We start from the raw sequence: 18,593 nt of genomic DNA, 5'->3' as shown, positions 1-18,593 counted from the left end.
TACATAACGTAACACTGACGGCGAACCTCAAGGCAGGACACAATTAAAATCACACCTCTTGACGCACACGAGAAACAGCACTAAACAACACTGATTTGGCACACTGATGAAGAGCAATACAGAGGATCTGCCAGGCGCTAGGAGATGAGGGAGACCTGAAGAAGGGAGGGAGGGGAAGAGATGGGGCAGGTGAGCGGGGGGCTCGCGGAAGAGGGCCAGGTAGGGAGGGATGTGGGAAGGAGAGAGGCAAGTGTGGGGTGCAGAGTCTCAGGGGAGGGGGGACGGAGGAAAATCCGCTCTGGGAGAAGGAGGAAAGAGGAAAAGGGGGCCCTGGGGAGGGGGGGGGAACTAGGCCAGGTTATAGTTGGAAGGAAGGGTAGATGTCACGGCGAAGTTCGTCATCCTGGAGGGGGAGGCGTTGGAAATTGCCCTGATGAAGGAGATGGAGGGTGTGGAGGTGGAGAGAGGGAGGGATACAGCGATAGAGGCGCGGCAACGGGCGGGGGGTGGAGAGGAAGGAGGAAACCAGAGGGTGGGGGGGATCAAGCCTGCGAACAATGTAAAGGATGCGGAGATGTTGGAGGAACAGGAGGAGGTGGGGGAAGGGGATCAGTTCATACAGGAGCCGTGTGGGGGAAGGAAGGCGGATACGGAAGGCAAGGCAGAGCGCATGGCGTTCAAGGATTTGGAGGGCCTTGTAAAAGCGGGTGGGGGCGGAGATCCAGGCAACGCTGGCAAACGTAGGATAGGACAGATGAGGGATTTGTAGGTGTGGAGGATGGTAGAAGGATGCAATCCCCATGTCCGGCCAGACAGGAGTTTCAGAAGGTGGAGGCGGGAATGGGCTTTCTGCTGGATGGTCAGGAGATGAGGGGTCCAGGTGAGGTGTCGGTCAAGGGTGAGGCCAAGGTATTTCAGGGTGGGGGCGAGTTGGATAGGACGACCATAAAGGGTGAGGTAGAAATCATGGAGGCGAAAGGAGCGAGTGGTGCGGCCTATGATGATTGCCTGGGTTTTGGAGGGGTTGAGATGGAGGAACCACTGGTTACACCAAGTGGTGAACTGGTTAAGGTGGGTTTGGAGGGTACGTTGAGACCGTTGAAGGGTAGGATAGAGAGCCAGGAAGGCGGTGTCATCAGCATACTGGAGAAGGTGGACTGGTGGGGGTGGCTTGGGCATATCAGCTGTATACAAGAGATAAAGGAGAGGGGAGAGGACAGAACCCTGGGGGACGCCAGCCATGGGATAAAAGATACGGGAGTTGGTGTTGTGGAGGGTGACATAGGAAGGACGGTGCGAGAGGAAGGAAGAGACCAGACAGACAAAATTGATAGGCAGGGCGTAGGTTTGGAGTTTAAAGAGGAGACCGGGATGCCATACACGGTCATAGGCATTTTGGAGGTCAAGGGAAACAAAAATGGCGGAGCGACGGGAGTTGAGCTGGAGGGTACGCTATGAGTTGGCAGCTGTACTAAATTTACAAGCAATTTTAGAACACGGAACGAGAGGTTATATCAACATCACATGGGTACAAGTGACGTAAAAAGAAATCGATAGAAATGCGGAAAATACGTACAGAGGGTGGTCCATTGATAGTGACAGGGCCAAATATCTGACGAAATAAGCATCAAATGAAAAAACTACAAAGGACGAAACTTGTCTAGCTTGAAGGGGGAAACCAAATGGGGCTGTGGTTGGCCCGCAAGATGGCGCTGCCATGGGTTGGTTGGTTGGTTGGTTGGTTTTGGGGAAGGAGACCAGACAGCGAGGTCATCGGTCTCATCGGATTAGGTAAGGATGGGGAAGGAAGTCGGCCGTGCGCTTTCAGAGGAACCATCCCGGCATTTGCCTGGAGTGAGCTGTCATGAGTCACACGGATATCACCTGCGTTTCTTTAAATAGGAACCCTCATTTTTTATTACATATTCGTGTAGTACGTAAATAAATATGAATGTTTTTGTAGGACCACTTTTTTCGCTTTGTGACAGATGTAGCTGTAATAGTCGCAAACGTATAAATACTTGGTATCACGTAACATTCCCCCAGTGCGGACGGAATTTGCTTCGTGATACATTACCCGTGTTAAAATGGACCGTTTACCAATCGCGGGAAAGGTCGATATCGTGTTGATATATGGCTATTGTGATCAAAATGCCCAATGGCGTGTGCCATGTGTGCTGCTCGGTATCCTGGACTGTTCGCTGGATAGTTACGTTATTTAAGGAAGGAGGAAGATTTTAGCCTCATGTGAAACGTCAACCACGACCTGCAACAAATGATGATGCCCAAGTAGCTTTTTTAGCTGCAGTTGCGGCAAATCCTCACATAAGTAGCAGACAAAATGCGCGAGAATCTGGAATCTCTAAAACGTCGCTGTTGAGAATGCTACATCAACATCGATTGCACCCATAGCATATTTCTATGCACCAGGAATTGCATGGCGACGACTTTGAACGTCGTATACAGTTCTGCCACTGGGAACAAGAGAAATTACGGGACGATGACAGATTTTTGCACGCGTTCAATTTAGTAACGAAGCGTCATTCACCAACAGCGGTAACGTAAAACGGCATAATAATCACTATTGGGCAACGGGAAATCCACGATGGCTGCGACAAGTGCAACATCAGCGATCTTGGCGGGATAATGTATAGTGCGGCATTATGGGAGGAAGGATAATTGGCCCCCATTTTATCGATGGTAATCTAAATGGTGAAATGCATGCTGATTTCCTACGTAATGTTCTACCAATGTTACTACAAGATGTTTCACTGCATGACAGAATGGCGATGTACTTCCAACATGATGGATGTCCGGGACATAGCTCGTGTGCAGTTGAAGGGGTATTGAATAGCATATTTCATGACAGCGCCTTACTAAGGCCCACACGTTCACCGGATTTGACGTCACCGGATTTCTTTCTGTGAGGAAAGTTGAAGGATATTTGCTATCGTGATCCACCGACAACGCCTGACAACATTCGTCAGCACATTGTCAATGCATGTGTGAACATTACGGAAGGCGAACTACTCGCTGTTGAGAGGAACTTCGTTACACGTATCGCCTAATTCATTGAGATTGACGGACATCATTTTGAGCATTCATTGCATTAATGTGGTATTTACAGATAATTACGCTTTAATAGCATGCGTTCTCAGAAATGATAAGTTCACAAAGGTACATGTATCACACTGGAACAACCGAAATAAAATGTTCAAGCGTACCTACGTTCTGTATTTTAATTTTAAAAACCTACCTGTTTGCAACTGTTAGTCTAAAATTGTGAGCCACCTGTTTGTGACTATTACAGCGCCATCTATCACAAAGCGAAAAAAGTGATTGTTGTGTACATAGTTCCGCGTAGTCAGCGCGTACACAACTTTCCCACTAGAGGGCGCCCCACTAAGCACAACAGTGCAGGCGCAGCGCTCATCCGTCTCCGCACTACGAGGTGGCACTGCCTTAGAGACAGACCAAATTCTGCTTCCGCCGATCCGCGTATTAATATGTAACGCAGCCAATGAGATTAGTGCTACCGTAGAACCTTTTCTCCTCGCGGATCACACTCACGCAGTGATACATGAACGCGCGAGGTATTATAACGAGTGTACAAACCTCCGATTAGTCAGTCTGCATTTGTCTGCTCCAGTCTGTACCAGTCTGCATTAGTTTGCCTTTGTCTGTACCAGTCTATAGTAAAGTTTCAGTCTGCGCCTAATAATATTACCATATTCCTGTACTTAGCCATGGAGATAAATGTATAGACACTTTGTCAAGTATCAGAGGTATCTGAGAATAAGATTACCATACCAATACCAAGGAAACTTCAGATTGTCAACTGTAAACAGCATCCAGAATCAAGTTACGTAATGTCTATGCTTTTTATTATTTTAATAAATGTGTGTGAAAATTAATCAAATTCTGTTTAAAGTTGGTCACCGTCAATCTGCTACCCTAAGCGTGCAAGTGGCATTTCTATCGTCTGACCTAGCGGCAGAAGATAAACATGCCACGATAAGACCACGATACATATTGCTGACACTCGCCTACTTCGTTAGAGCGACATGTCAAATAATCTGATGGTGTGTGTACTGTAGGTCTTACAGTACGCACACCACAGTGGTCCTACTAAAACATTCATATTTATTTACATACTAAACGAATATGTAATAAAAAATTGGGGCTCCTATTTAAAGAAACGCAGGTGATATCTGTTTGACCTATGGCAGCGCCATCTCGCGGGACAACCGCAGCGCCATCTGTTTTCCCCCTTCAAGCTAGACAAGTTTCGTTCTTTGTAGTTTTCTTGTTTGTCGCTTATTTCGTGAGATATTTGGCCCGGTCACCATCAGTGGACCATCCTGCATATTTATGGAATATACACCAAAATGCGAGGAAACTGAGGAAGTACTTGCGTGACTCCTACTTCACTCAGAACAGTTTCTACACGGGAATAAGTATGCGACAGAAAGAGGAATCCGAGAAAACATCGACGTGGAAGCAAAGGGAACCTGGGAAAGAGTCACTTTCTTTCCGTCAAGGCAGCATTCTACAGCTTGTCTATTGAGGTAAAAGTCGTAAATGCGAGTTGACTACTGTATTTGATGTTTTTCAGGACAGAGAACCATCTGCCTGTAAAGTTACTTACATCTGTGTTAAAGGGTAACATAAATTAACGTAAATGCCGTGCCACTAGGGCTTCCTGTCAGGTAGACCGTTCACAAGGGACAATTCTTCCGAATTGACGCCACTGCGCCAGCTGGCACGCCGATGGGGTTGATATGATGATGATTACGAGACAACACCCAGCCCTTGAACGGAGAAAATCTGCAACCATGCCATGAATCGAACCTGGGCCCTTAAGATTCACATTCTGTCGTGCTGACCACTCAGGTACTGGGGGCTGACAAAGGATGACATAGAGTGGATGAATTAGTCGGTTGAGATGGAGTTGTAGCGAGGTAGGATTTAATGGTAGACTGATGATGCATTCTAGAGAGAGAGAGGTAGGAGTTGGTGCAGGTTGTTAGACCATTTTTTCTTGATGTTCCATCAGGATGCATCAGTTGTGTGACATACCCTGCGTTCGACTCGTATACAACCGCATGCTCTGTGTGGGTCTTAGAGCAGTGTCTGCTAGCGATCGTTAGTAGTAAATCAGTCGGTCATGAGAGGACTTCAATCTCATGTGTGATGAAACGTGACACATTCCTCTAAACGAACGAATATTTATGCTATGTACTCCATTCCCCTGACACATCTTGGGTGTAAAATCGATACTTCAGTTTCATAACTAAGACGATTCTAAGTTAGCGATAGGTTTTTGTGAGATGCTGCAATCCCTGTTTATACATATGCTTGACAGATGTGCTGTTTACAGTGTTAGTGGCGGCATGACTTGTAATTTCACATGTTGGACGCTGCTGCTACGCACTTACCAGTTTCCTTGTAAGAAGTATTCTCTGTTACTAACGATCATTTTATGTGGGACTGATGTGGGCATAGTATCATTTCTGAACCGTGATCTTATGTGAACAGTGGACATTATATAACTCTGGAAAGCTATACTGTGCATTTATCACATAGAGACACCGTTTTAAGGAAGTACTTTTCTCGTTTTACAGTTTCTTACCATAGCTTATGAGAGAGAAACCTGCAAGAAGTATGTATGTCATGGGCTGGAAACATATTTCATACATTGGAATAATACTAGCGCTACATTCCACATGACTGATAGGTCGGAAACTCAAGCGATTTAACATTATGGACTGTTTTAAGTGCATAAGCATGTAGCCTTGGGAGTGCGTGTGTTTAAGTCCTCTCTTACCAATTCCCTCCTGGTACTGATCCCAGCCACTACAACAATATTTTAAAATTGATAGCGTAGTTGATTTACGCAAAATGCTTCCAATTCCATCCATCTGGAGCTCCATCATGCATAAAAATCATCCGTTCCTTGTTCTTCTTAACCATCTACTATAACAGCACAACACTTTCAAATCTGTTACTTTACACCAGTCAGGGGTGCTAACATCCTCGACATGGGCACTTCTGGTCAGCTGCAGGTTAAATCGGTAACGGTGCTGTAGGGTTGGCTGGTCAAAGACTTTGCGAGGGGGTCTTTAAGTCTCTAATTTTATCCTAAGATCGCGAGAATGCTCTGTGTCTCTCATCCCCATAGAGTTAGATCGTAAATTAAGCACTATGCTAGAGGTGCTTGTAATATGTAGAATGCTTTCTGGTATACTCTGATGATGTAATTGTCATCTATCTACATTCGCAATGATACTCGCAAAGTAGAGAAATAATAGACGCAAGCGAAATGGAGAACACAGAAGTTCGCTACAGTAATTCCGTCTCACCGTTTCTGACTGTGATTGTTAGACCGTTAGAGAGGTAACAATCCTGAATAACAGTCGACATGAAATAGTTGCTCTCATTGTCGGTATGTGAGGTGATGTGTTGGCGCATGACAGTGGAATACGCAAACAGCCTACCACACTTACATACTCAACACAGAGATGTTATAAAGTTAGTCTAATCGTTGGTTAACGTTAAACGAACAAACTTATAGTTATTGTAGTTGAAGCTCTCTGTAATAAGAGCAGTTCTCATTAATGATGCAAAATTAAATGTTGAACGCAGGGCCGCATATTTTACAATGGAATGCCACCACGGTGAGAGCCCAGTTTATCTATACGAAAGAAATCGCAAAGTAGAGAAATAATAGACGCAAGCGAAATGGAGAACACAGAAGTTCGCTACAGTAATTCCATCTCACCGTTTCTGACTGTGATTGTTAGTTAGAGTTACCTGGCCACGACTGTTGTAGGACGGAAGAGAGCACAATCCTAAGATTTTATATATAAATTAAATTTCGGTACTTCATGTCAAAATTAAATGACTTACAATTAAGTATTTGAATTAAAGCCAATATCAATACTGATTATGACAAAGAGTGTTACATACTTGGAGCTCCAACAGAAACATTATTTATCTCTAAAGCGTACCTCAAAATTTGCTTAACACAGGCAGTTTCACTATGGATAAACTTCTGTGTACGCAGAAATACAAGAAATGTCTGTCTGAGTGAAGCTGAGTTAAAACTGAATTTACTGTTAACAGTTTGTAGGTACCTCAAACGATATGGGAATTGCTACTGAACCGAGATTGGCTTTCCAGATCTGTGCCGGTCGCAAACGCAAGTTAAAGTAGTGGGCTGATGATACAAATCAAGTAAACGATATCACCGAAGATGACACACAAGTTGGGAAAAAGAATTCACAAATTGTGAGTTGCTCAGAGCAAAGGCAGTGCTAACGTAAAAATTGATAATTACTCAAGACTCAGCAAAATACCCTGGGTGTGACCAGCCACCTCCCTCTAGATAAGACGTCATGGCCACGTGTCTCCACACCATCTGCCTGGACTTCTCTACGTTCCTACCCACACTAAAAAATTGGACGACTTGGAGGGGGTTTCACGATTTTCGCCACAGTGATAAGCAAGAATATCCCCTAATACGTCTAAATATAACGAAAGCCTCCTAAAACATCTCCGCTATCGCTTGCAGTATATCAGTTAACTGAGCAAAGGTTGGTACACTGCATTTGTTGTTTCGCTACCCATTGGCTCAGACATTCACGTCCTAGCGCCATTGTCACTTACCCATCTGACTGGCTGACAACATGCGTAATGGAAGCTCCATAGAGACGGAAAAATGGCGATTTCTCATGTATGCATCAGCCAGTGGGGTCTGCCGTTTCATTACTTCAGCAATGCCCAGGAGACGGCGGTCACTGTGTTCTAATTTCAAGGGCCATGCTCACCTGCGAGTTTTGACACAGTAATTCTGTGAACCTAAGGCCCTACAGTCGGTTGTATACTACCCCGTATTCATATCGTAAACTCCACTCCGTCTTGTCGCAATACGTTCTCAATGACCAGCCCCATGAAAGGGAAATATAAGAATCTTACTCCAGAACTCGTTAACTATGTACTTCCTTCAAGAAATGTACAAAAATTCAACTGACAATGTAATTAGTATCACAAAATGATAATTGACAGTAATGTCAGAATTTGGTGTTGCAAAAGTGATTTTTAAATACGATGTTGTGATGGTGTTTTTCGCTTTCCACCGCTATGAAAGTGCACCTAGACATATAGATATTTGATATTGTTAATATTTCTTATCACTGGTCAGCTATACCAATTAGTGTGTCAGCCTGCTTAGCTGGGTTGTAACGAGATTGTGTCCCATGCACTGGGCCCTGGTTCGATTCCCTTCCGGGTTGGAGATTTTCTCCGCTCCTGGACTGAGGGTTGTGTTGTCCTCATCATCATTTCATCCTCATCATCGGCCGCAAGTCACCGAATGTGGCACCGGCTTAATAAGACTTGCACTTGGCGGCCGAACCCGACTGAAACCTCCCGGACAACAATGCCACACCATAATTTAATTTTTTTTCACCCATTAGAGAAAGGACAGAGCTCGGGAGGTATTCACATAGAAATTTGTGATTACAGCAGCTACTGTTATCATCCTTGCAACTTATTTCATGAACTCACGGAATAAATTCCGTCAATCTTGGTGAACCAACGATGTAGACACGACAGCTTGTCACGGAGACGGAAATGAATGGGAATACCGAATGTATATTTAGATGTAAGTCATTGTGGAGAATTGAGAATCATTCTTCTTGCTTTTTCAGCAAGACAACTGACGCCGCCATGCCACTACTGAGGTAATCTGTCACGCTCCGCTGCACGTGCCTTTATTACTGTCTCTATCAGTCGCCCTCAATCAGATGTCTTATTTCCTCATTTTGTATCCACTGATTTCTTACGTGCGTGGAGTTGTTTGACTGAGTGCTGTGTAACGGTAAAGTAATAATTTTCTTATTGCCATGCCCATTTGATACCAGTTCTTAAGCATCTCACGCTCTTCTTTTCGTGAGCTTATTTGTTAATATACACTATACGTTCAGAAGTATCCGGACACCCCCAAAATCATACGTTTTTCATATTAGGTGCATTGTGCTGCCATCTACTGCCAGCTACTACATATCATTTACCTCAGTAGTCATTAGACATCGTGAGAGAGCAGAGTGAGGCGCTCAACGGAATTCACCGACTTCGAACGTAGTCAGGTGATAGGGTGAAACGTGTGTCAGACGTCCGTACGCGAGATTTCCAAACCCCTAAACAACCCTAGGTCAACTGTTTCCGATGTGATAGTGAAATGGAAACATGAAGGGACACAAACAGCACAAAAGGGTACAGGCCCACATCGTCTGTTTTCTGATAGAGACCGCCGACGATTGAAGATGTATGTAATGTGTAATAGGCAGACATCTATCCAGACCATCACACAGGAATTCCAAACTGCATCAGCATCCACTGCAAGTAATATGACAGTTAGGTGGGAGGTGCGAATCCTAGGATTTCATGGTCGAGCAGCTGCTCATAAGCCACACATCACGTGGGTAAATGACAAACGACGCCTCGCTTGGTGTAAAGAGCGTAAACGTCGGACGAGTGATCAGTGGAAAAACGTTTTGTGAGGTGACAAATCACGGTACACGATGTGGCGATCTGATGCCAGGTTGTGGGTATGGCGAATACCCGCTGAACGCTATCTGCCATCGTATGTTGTGCCAACAGTAAAATTCGGAGGCCTTGGTGTGGTCGTGTTTTTCATGGAGGGGGCTTGCACATCTTGTTATTTTGCGGGATACTATCACAGCACAGGCCTGTATTGATGTTTTAACTACCTTATTGCTTCCCGCTGTTGAATAGCAATTCGGGGAAAGCGATTACATCTTTCAACACGATCGAGCACTTGTTCATGATGCAAGGTTTGTGACGGAGTATTTACAAGACAATAACATTCCTCTAATGGACTGGCCTGCACAGAGTCCTGACTTCAATCCTATAGAACACCTTTGGGATGTTTTGGACTTCCACTTCCTGCCAGGCCTCACCGACCGACTTTGATACCTCTACCCATTGCAGTACTCCGTGATGAATGGGCTGCAGTTCTACAAGATACTTTCCAGCATCTGACTGAACGTATGTCTGCGGGAGTGGAAGCTGTCATCAAGGCTAAAGGTGGGCCATCACCGCACTGAATTCCAGCATTACCGATGGAGGGCGCCACGAACTTGTAGTCATTTTCAGCCAAGTGTCCGGATACTTTTAATCACTTAGTCTATTTGTTGGCGTTTTTGAAAAATCACATGTATAATCGAATCTGCGGTCGACGTATATTTAAGTTGAGTAATGCTGTCCCCGTGGACTCACATCCACATACCTGGGAACGCAATTTGCTAAGTTCACAAGATTAATTCGGAAAGATAGCATAAATAGTACATAATATACTAGTATAAAATAAACAATTCCTACGATTTTCCCACACATGAGTAGGTGACGTAGTGAAAATTTCGTCCAGCCCTTACATAGAATGAGTGCCGAATATTCAGTTGGTATCAATTCGGGTCACAAGTAGGACCTGTATGTGCAGAAGGGGAAATGATGAATACCATGACCACAATCACAGGTCTGTTGGATGCATATGTATTCATTTGGAAAACTTAATATACAAATTTCCTTCCATTTTGTTTGTCTTTATCGTTAAGTTGATAAAGAAGTAAGTCACTCTCTGCCTCTCTGTTAATTGTATGTAAGCTTTCTTCTGGCCTTTATTCTGCATCATTGTCTGTTTGAAAGACCTACTGTACGTTCCGCTTTCCGATGCAGCCACCGAAAAGGAGACAGGATGATCTTTTAGGGAAACTGTTACCTACGAAGAGACAGTGGGAGAAAATTATTGTTACGACAGCAGGTCCGATAGTCTCCGTCAATAGTATTCCACCACTCCGAATTGTTACCTCATTAACGTGTTTCTAATGAGACTAACGTAACTACACTTCATTAGCCAACAGCTACATGCTGCATACCCACCTAATGAAGCTCACTAATAGATCTCTGATTTCCGATGTCTGTTATATTTTTCCAATTTTTTGCTACCTAGAGCTTTAGGGGCGGCGTTGACGATGCTCCCATTTCGTTTTCTGCTGACGTGATTTCATATCACTGTGAAACAAGTAATTGTAATGTGGTCGTTGCAAAATAATCGGAAATAAAGCTGAAACGCTTCACTTAATTCGTAGTAGAGTGCTAAACTGCACACGTTTACTCCTTGTTGGTTCACACCAGAATATCAGTAAAACTTACTGTAATAAAATAAAGCTTAAGCGACACTGCCAGATTTTTATTTTTAGGATATTTCTGATCTAATGAAGAATAGTTCCTCTTCCTGTCCACAGACGCTTCCTCAAACATGAAGAAAACAGAAGAAATGTTTGCATTCCCAACCTCCAATTAAGGCTACGTGCCTACATGTCTGTCACAGTAGCGAAAGACTTAAGATGTCTGACTTATCTGGAAATATGTCATGTTGGAGTAAGATGCTCTTACCAGCTTGTAGGGTTAGGTGTGTTATGAATAATGTAGGATGTAGACGAAATTTAAAACGAATGAAACTGCCGGAAAAAAGTAGTACACCATTTTAGATGTCTGCAATTCACTGAAGACTTATTGTTGCTACAGTGCATATGAAGTACACGTAAGTATTACTGTTACGGATCAATATACAAACGGTTCTGAAGAACAAGTTGTTGACGCATGATGAAGCACCCATATTAGCACTTGGTGCAGCCTCCATTGCCGTCACTGCAGGCGCTGACTCTGGCATCCAGTCTATCGTACAGATGGGGAATACTGTCCTGGGATACGTTATGCCACGCCTGCTCGACCTATTCACGTAGTTCTGTGAGAGTTGTTGTTTGACGAATCGCTAGAGTTACTTCTCGTCCCATCGTATCCCAAAAATGATCGAGAGGAGGCTGAGCCAGAGGCCGTGCTGGCCAGGGAAGTGTTGTGTACATAGTTCCGCGTAGTCAGCGCGTACACAACTTTCCCACTAGAGCGCGCCCCGCTTAGCACAACAGCGCAGGCGCAGCGCTCGTCCGTCTCCGCGCTACGAGAAGGCGCTGCCATACGGACGGACCAAATTCTGCTTCCGCCGATCCGCGTATTAATATGTAACGCCGCCAATGAGATTGCTGCTAACGTAGAACCTTTTCTCCTCGCGGATCACACTCGCGCAGTGATACATGAACGCGCGAGGTATTATAACGACTGTACAGACCTCCGATTAGTCAGTTTGCATTTGTCTGCAGCAGTCTGTACCAGTCTGCATTAGTCTGTACCAGTCTGTGGAAGTTCTGCATTTGCCTGTATCAGTCTATAGTCAAGTTTCAGTCTGCGCCTAATAACATTACCACATTCCTGTACATAGCCATGAAGATAAATGTATAGACACTTTTGTCAAGTATCAAAGATATATGCGAGAATAAGATTAACGTACCAATGCCAAAGGAACTTCAGATTGTCAATTGTAAATAGTATCCAGAACCAAGTTAAGCAATTTTTATGCTTGTTATGATTTTAATAAATGTGTGTGATAATTAATCAAGATATGTTTAAAGTTGGTCACCGTCAATCGGCTACTCTAAGCGTGCAAGTGGCATTGCTATCGTCTGACCTAACGGCAGCAGATAAACACGCCACGATAAGACCACGAGACATATTGCTGACACTCGCCTACTTCGTTAGAGTGACAGGTCGAATAATCTGATTGTGTGTGTACTGAAGGTCTTACAGTACGTGCACCACAGGAAGTTTATGCCCGTCTAGGAGAGTTCGTTGATTCCACGGCCAGCGTGTGGGTGAGCATTATACTGTTGGAACCACACACCATCTTCCTGTCACAAGAACGGCAGCAGAACTGGTCTAATAACATTCAGCACGTACCGAGCGCTGGTTAGCGTCTCCCCTAGAAACACCAAAGGTGAACGATAGTTGAAGTTTATGACACCCCAGATTTGGAGGCATGGGCGGGGGAATGGTTGGAGCAGTGTGTCATGGACGAATGCCCTCTAGGATACAGATTTCAGTAGATCTATGTCCTACGCAGAAACGAGCATAACCTGCGTGCAGGCAGAATCTACGTTCATCACAGAAGACCATGCGGCATTCCAAATGGTTCAAATGGCTCTGAGCACTATGGGACTTAACATCTATGGTCATCAGTCCCCTAGAACTTAGAACTACTTAAACCTAACTAACCGAAGGACATCACACAACACCCAGCCATCACGAGGCAGAGAAAATCCCTGACCCCACCGGGAATCGAACCCGGGAACCCGGGCGTGGGAAGCGAGAACGCTACCGCACGACCACGAGATGCGGGCGCGCCATTCCATCTGCCATGTGATCCTTTGATTGGAGGAGAACTGCCGTGAACGTCGCTGCTGTGGCGTGAGTGGAAGATTGGCTATAGGACCCTGTGCCCGTAATCCCACTACCAGTAACCTATTCGAAGCAGTTTGTGTTAACAGAAATCGGCTCACAAGCTTCTTTACCTGTGCTGCGGTAGCTTTATGGTATGGCACTGCTGCCCTTACAAAACGACGGTCCTGGGGAGCGTCTGTGCTGCATGGACGTCGTGAACCTCGTCTAAGGTTATGAGAATTTCACGAGTCAACTGATAGCAGCATCGCTGCACCGCTAACATAACACGTCCGACTTGCGTGACAATGCTCCGCAAGGACCCATCCTGAATCTCGGAAGACCGCACTTTGACCCCTTTCAATCTCGTTCAATTGGCTGTACGAAGCACGAGTGCTTCACTGTTACATGGTTGCCGGCTTGCCTCACACGATTGTACCACAGTGAACCTTCTCGCTGTGACCATTCCATGTTAGAGGGTAGACACAGATGACGCTCTGATAGCTATTCCACTACGCTATCTGATCGCAGACGACGTTGAAACCATTACCATTATCAGCACGTTTAGTATGTCTAGAGGTGGAATATTCAGTTATCGGATCAGAATTGAAGTCATATTTCCAAGTGTACAAATTTTTTTCTGTGGTTTAAGCAGAATTTTACCTCACATTTTTCCTGTTTTTAGTGCATAGGGAACAGGAATATTTCGGATATTTTTAGTACATATCAGTTCTGCTACTAGCTATCAGACGGATAATCATTCGCTTTTAACTTGTTAAGGATACAGACTCTGATCATCATGATTACAAAAAACTGGTCGCTATTTGGCAGAGTGCCATAAAGATACGGCTGATGTTACACACAACGGAACAGACAAAATAGGAAGTACTTAATAACATTTGGTATCTGCTCACGATAGAGACTGATGGATGTAATCAGCTCGCAGTTTCTCTGTCTGAGAACATCTCAGTGTTCACTAGAACACAAGCTAACTACCTAGCCGAAATAACGCATAGAAGATAGCACGTAACTTCACAACTGGCTTCTACTTGCACATATGCAGCTCGGATGACACATCATATCGTCAAGTGGCCGGGACCCTACAAGCTGTTAGGATAAGGCTAGGCAAATGCGCTTTAGTGGGCGTGGGCTCCTGTTAGTGCGTACCCTGCTAGTCCACTGGCACTGTCAGCCAGCAGTTACCCCTCACCTCTCTGTTATCTTCACGCGCTTGTTATTGATGCGCGCACGGCAAGACCAGACTGTTTACTTCGTGTCGGTATTGTTAGTGTTCACGGTAGGACAAAATTTAGAAGAGGATAATAGCTGAGGATGAATTAAGACAATCAAAAAGAAAATCGGACGAATCCATGTGCTTTAACCCAGCATAGCATTTTTTTTATTTTTTGTAATTGTAACACAATCCGGCCCTTAGTGTCCGTTTTGTAATGATGTTTAATTGACGTGGAAGAAGTACAGTGTGAAGGAGAATCTTCAGCTCCTTCTTGATAAATTGTGAAAACTTTTGATATGGAGTAAAGGAAGGCCAACCTTCTCGAGCTAAAACTGGAAAGAGAGAATGAAGAACGTCCATGCTGATATATGTCATTATTAGAAAATTTTACTATTATTATAAGCGTATGTGACTTTGCCCTCGGTTTTACCTCCTCCTTGTAACGTATTAAGAAGAAGAGACTCATGTTATTCACAATGAATGTACATTGAGAGTTACCTATCACATTAGCTCGTGAAGTAGTGAAAACAGCGCATTGCTCTAGAACGTGTTTTCGCCGGCCGGAGTGGCCATGCGGTTCTAGGCGCTACAGTCTGGAACCGAGCGACCGCTACGGTCGCTGGTTCGAGTCCTTAGGTTAGTTAGGTTTAATTAGTTCTACGTTCTAGGTGACTGATGACCTCAGAAGTTAAGTCGCATAGTGCTCAGAGCCAATTGAACCATTTTAGAACGTGTTTTCAACATGTACAATGACATGACATTATTCATGGATATGATGGGAACGCCAGTGAAAGTGTTTGATCACTTTCAGTGGATATTCGATCTTGTGTTCCTAACCCACGTTACGAAGCATCTGAATGTATTGCGTACAACTTCGCGGGGTAGATATAAATTCATTACCGATGTTTCGGACACCAGCTTTGGATTATAAAAGAAAATTACTTTTGCAGGTTACATAACTTTCAATAGTGTCATTTGTGAACTTATCCAACGTTGGTCTATTATAGATTAAATAAATCTGTGAAAAGGTACAATGAAAGAAGATTTTGATGAATTTGTTACGATACTACTAGATTTGATCTTTATTTTACTGTTTTTGCTACACCTGTTGCAACCACCTTTGAAAGTGCATCTTCTGAAATTCAGTTCGAGCTCTTTTTCTTTCAGTGCAGTCGTGTACTCATGAAAAGGTCTCGCACTGCAAAAAATATTGAAATAATTTACAGGAATTTGACTTGAGAACGGTTCCCACAGGTGTTTCGAATAGCTGTTCAAGTTTGGAGTATGCCTGGAACCACATATTTATGTAAAAATGTTTGTCCAATGATGAAATTAACAGAATGGAAGCTTAGGAGTAGTTTACTGACCTACATCAGCCGGAGCAATGCGTTTAATGACCAGTTATCTCACTACAAACATGGAGATGCTAGTGGAAAAACAATTGAAGACAATAATAGAGTAGTGAACATAGTTTTATCTTCTTCATAAGTAGTAGACCAGCTTTGAAGTTAACTCTCCTCAGTAAGCATACGTGTATTTCGTTAACAGATATGTAGTAAAAATTATGTTTTTTTTCCTTTTTGCATTACGTCTGTGCTATACCTGTAAGTGGGAAATTACGTCGTTGAGAGCGACATTTTATTGACTTTTTCTTGATTACTGCACCGCCTCCCCTCCCCTCCCTCTTCCACATACCAAATTCTAAACTGAACGATAGAATCTGGAATGATTTGTACTACATGTCATTGCTGTCAGGTTTTGCAGTATATTAATTTCTGGCGCTTCAGTGCCCATTACGGCATTACGCTTGATGTTGTGTACCTAACTTTAGTTTTTCTAATGCAGCTGAAACAACACATTAGGGATCAAAACAAGGTGGGACACTAAGTACCAGCTGGTCGCACAGGGGTATAAAAATCAAAGCCAAAATTTCACTCGCTGACACTGACAGGGAAACAATATTGCTGTTATGCTTGCAAGAACTTATATGACGAGATGGCACATAATATCTCACACATTAGCGTAGTTTCGAGTGCTTCTCTTCCCACCTGAGTTTTTATGAGCTACACGTCATTAATTCTTCATTTGATGGCACTTTTGTGCAACACAAGATTGGGACGCTACGCTTTCGAAAATAGTATTCGCGTGTTATATTGTGTGTTAAGTATTCATTGCCTTGTACTTGAAGAATTACCACAACGCTAAGAATACTAACGTGTCTCAAACGTGGGAGACAGCTGTCTGTCGACCTTGTGTTTTCGGATGTCTTCGGCCTTTTTCGGGTAGCCTCGTGGGCCGCTCACTCGCGCGGCCCAGTGTTAGGAGAACATAATATCTGAGAAGGTCTACGACTGTAACCTTCGTTCTGACCACGCCCTGTCCCGCGCACAATATAGGGTGGTGAATAAGGACATCTCATTGGTTCAGACGCTCGTCTCCGTCCGTCTGCGTCGCTGGTGCTAGAGGAGCAGAAGGCCGTAGGAGGTAGGTAATCCTGGCGGCAGCCTTATCGACGCTCTGTTACGTTGCCTTCAATTCTATTTGATGTTTCGCAGCCACTGAGATCGTGATTTTCAAGTAGGTTTCTCCAGTCGGTCTTAAACATCAGCAGTATGGCAAGGACTGATTTTAAATAAGATTAGTTAGACTCGATCACTGACATTTGCAAGCAATCTAGTATAAAACAAATATCTAAAATTAATTATTAATTTATTATTAATAATTAATAACTCAATAGTTTTCAGAGAAGCGGTACATTAACAAGAGAAGTTTAATATGTAAGATTATGAATAATACAAAGTTATCTATTAGTGAGGCAAATATTACACGTGAGACCACCTGTGACAGTGTATGTACAAGACCTATGTACATGTTTACAAAATACACAGAATAAAATTCAAACCATTGGCTCTGTTTTTTATCGAAAACATACGTTACTCTAACGCTCACATTGCATTGCGATGTGAAGTTTTTTTATTTGTTTCTCACTTTTCATTTGACTGACAGGGCTGGAAGGTCACGTCCGAAATTACAAAAGATTGATTTTATTGCTCATTGTATTTAAACTGAAAGGACATTTCGGGATTTCATATCGTTTCTACAATTCGAACTAAAGCGGAGAGATATATGACGTGACATTACTGCACAGTTGGAGGTAGGGTTGGGAGTGGTGTTGTGTTACGTGGAAGCGGGGCATTGGTGTGAAGAACGCAACGGTTGGGCTAGTCGTGTGATCATGATGTGGTTAGGCTTGTACTGACAGTAGGTGTCGGAATCGAGCGCGATATAATTGCTTTTTATCGTGGCCTGATCCTGGGTACTTTGCACATGGGACTCATGTCGGACGTGTTGTAGGCGCTAAGGAATTCATATTCATTGTATTAAAGGTGAAATGTCAGTTCTTCGATTAGGGGTTTGAGAGGGGGAGGGGAGGAAATGACATTGCTGGAACCCCGTATCAGTAACAAATTGGCTAACTAAAGAATTCCAGAGGCAACAAAATATTTACTTTCACTATTTCGCATACTTATTGACAGAATTTCAACATTTAAAATTATTGTCAAGATCTAGTCAGTAAGAGATATGTTATCATGTTATAGATATAACAAAATATGTCTCGTATCACTGATAGGAGCTGCATGTTTGTCCTGAGGCAGCGTAAGGGATGGCGCGTAAATACCCAGTTTTCATTCATCCAATTTATCAAAATGAAAGCCCTTAGTGAGTTCCCAGAAAGTTTACACATGATTTTCGACCTCTACGGTGGTTCTTCTCGCTGACACTTCGACAAAACGATGAAAGGAAAAAAGTTTATTGTATACTCCATTTTCGCCGTTCATGCAGTAAGACTTCAATATCAGATGTGACGTTTTGAATTATTACTTGCTTACTATGACCTATGTTCAGAAAAACTCTGCAAACAATATCCACATATACCACTTGCAAAATTATATCACTATACGACACATGATATGACGTCACAGACTTTTATATGCCTGAAGAATTA

The sequence above is a fragment of the Schistocerca nitens genome, chromosome 3, assembly GCF_023898315.1.
Source record: "Schistocerca nitens isolate TAMUIC-IGC-003100 chromosome 3, iqSchNite1.1, whole genome shotgun sequence".
In the NCBI taxonomy this organism is placed as follows: domain Eukaryota; kingdom Metazoa; phylum Arthropoda; class Insecta; order Orthoptera; family Acrididae; genus Schistocerca; species Schistocerca nitens.
This window is presented reverse-complemented; position numbering follows the sequence as displayed.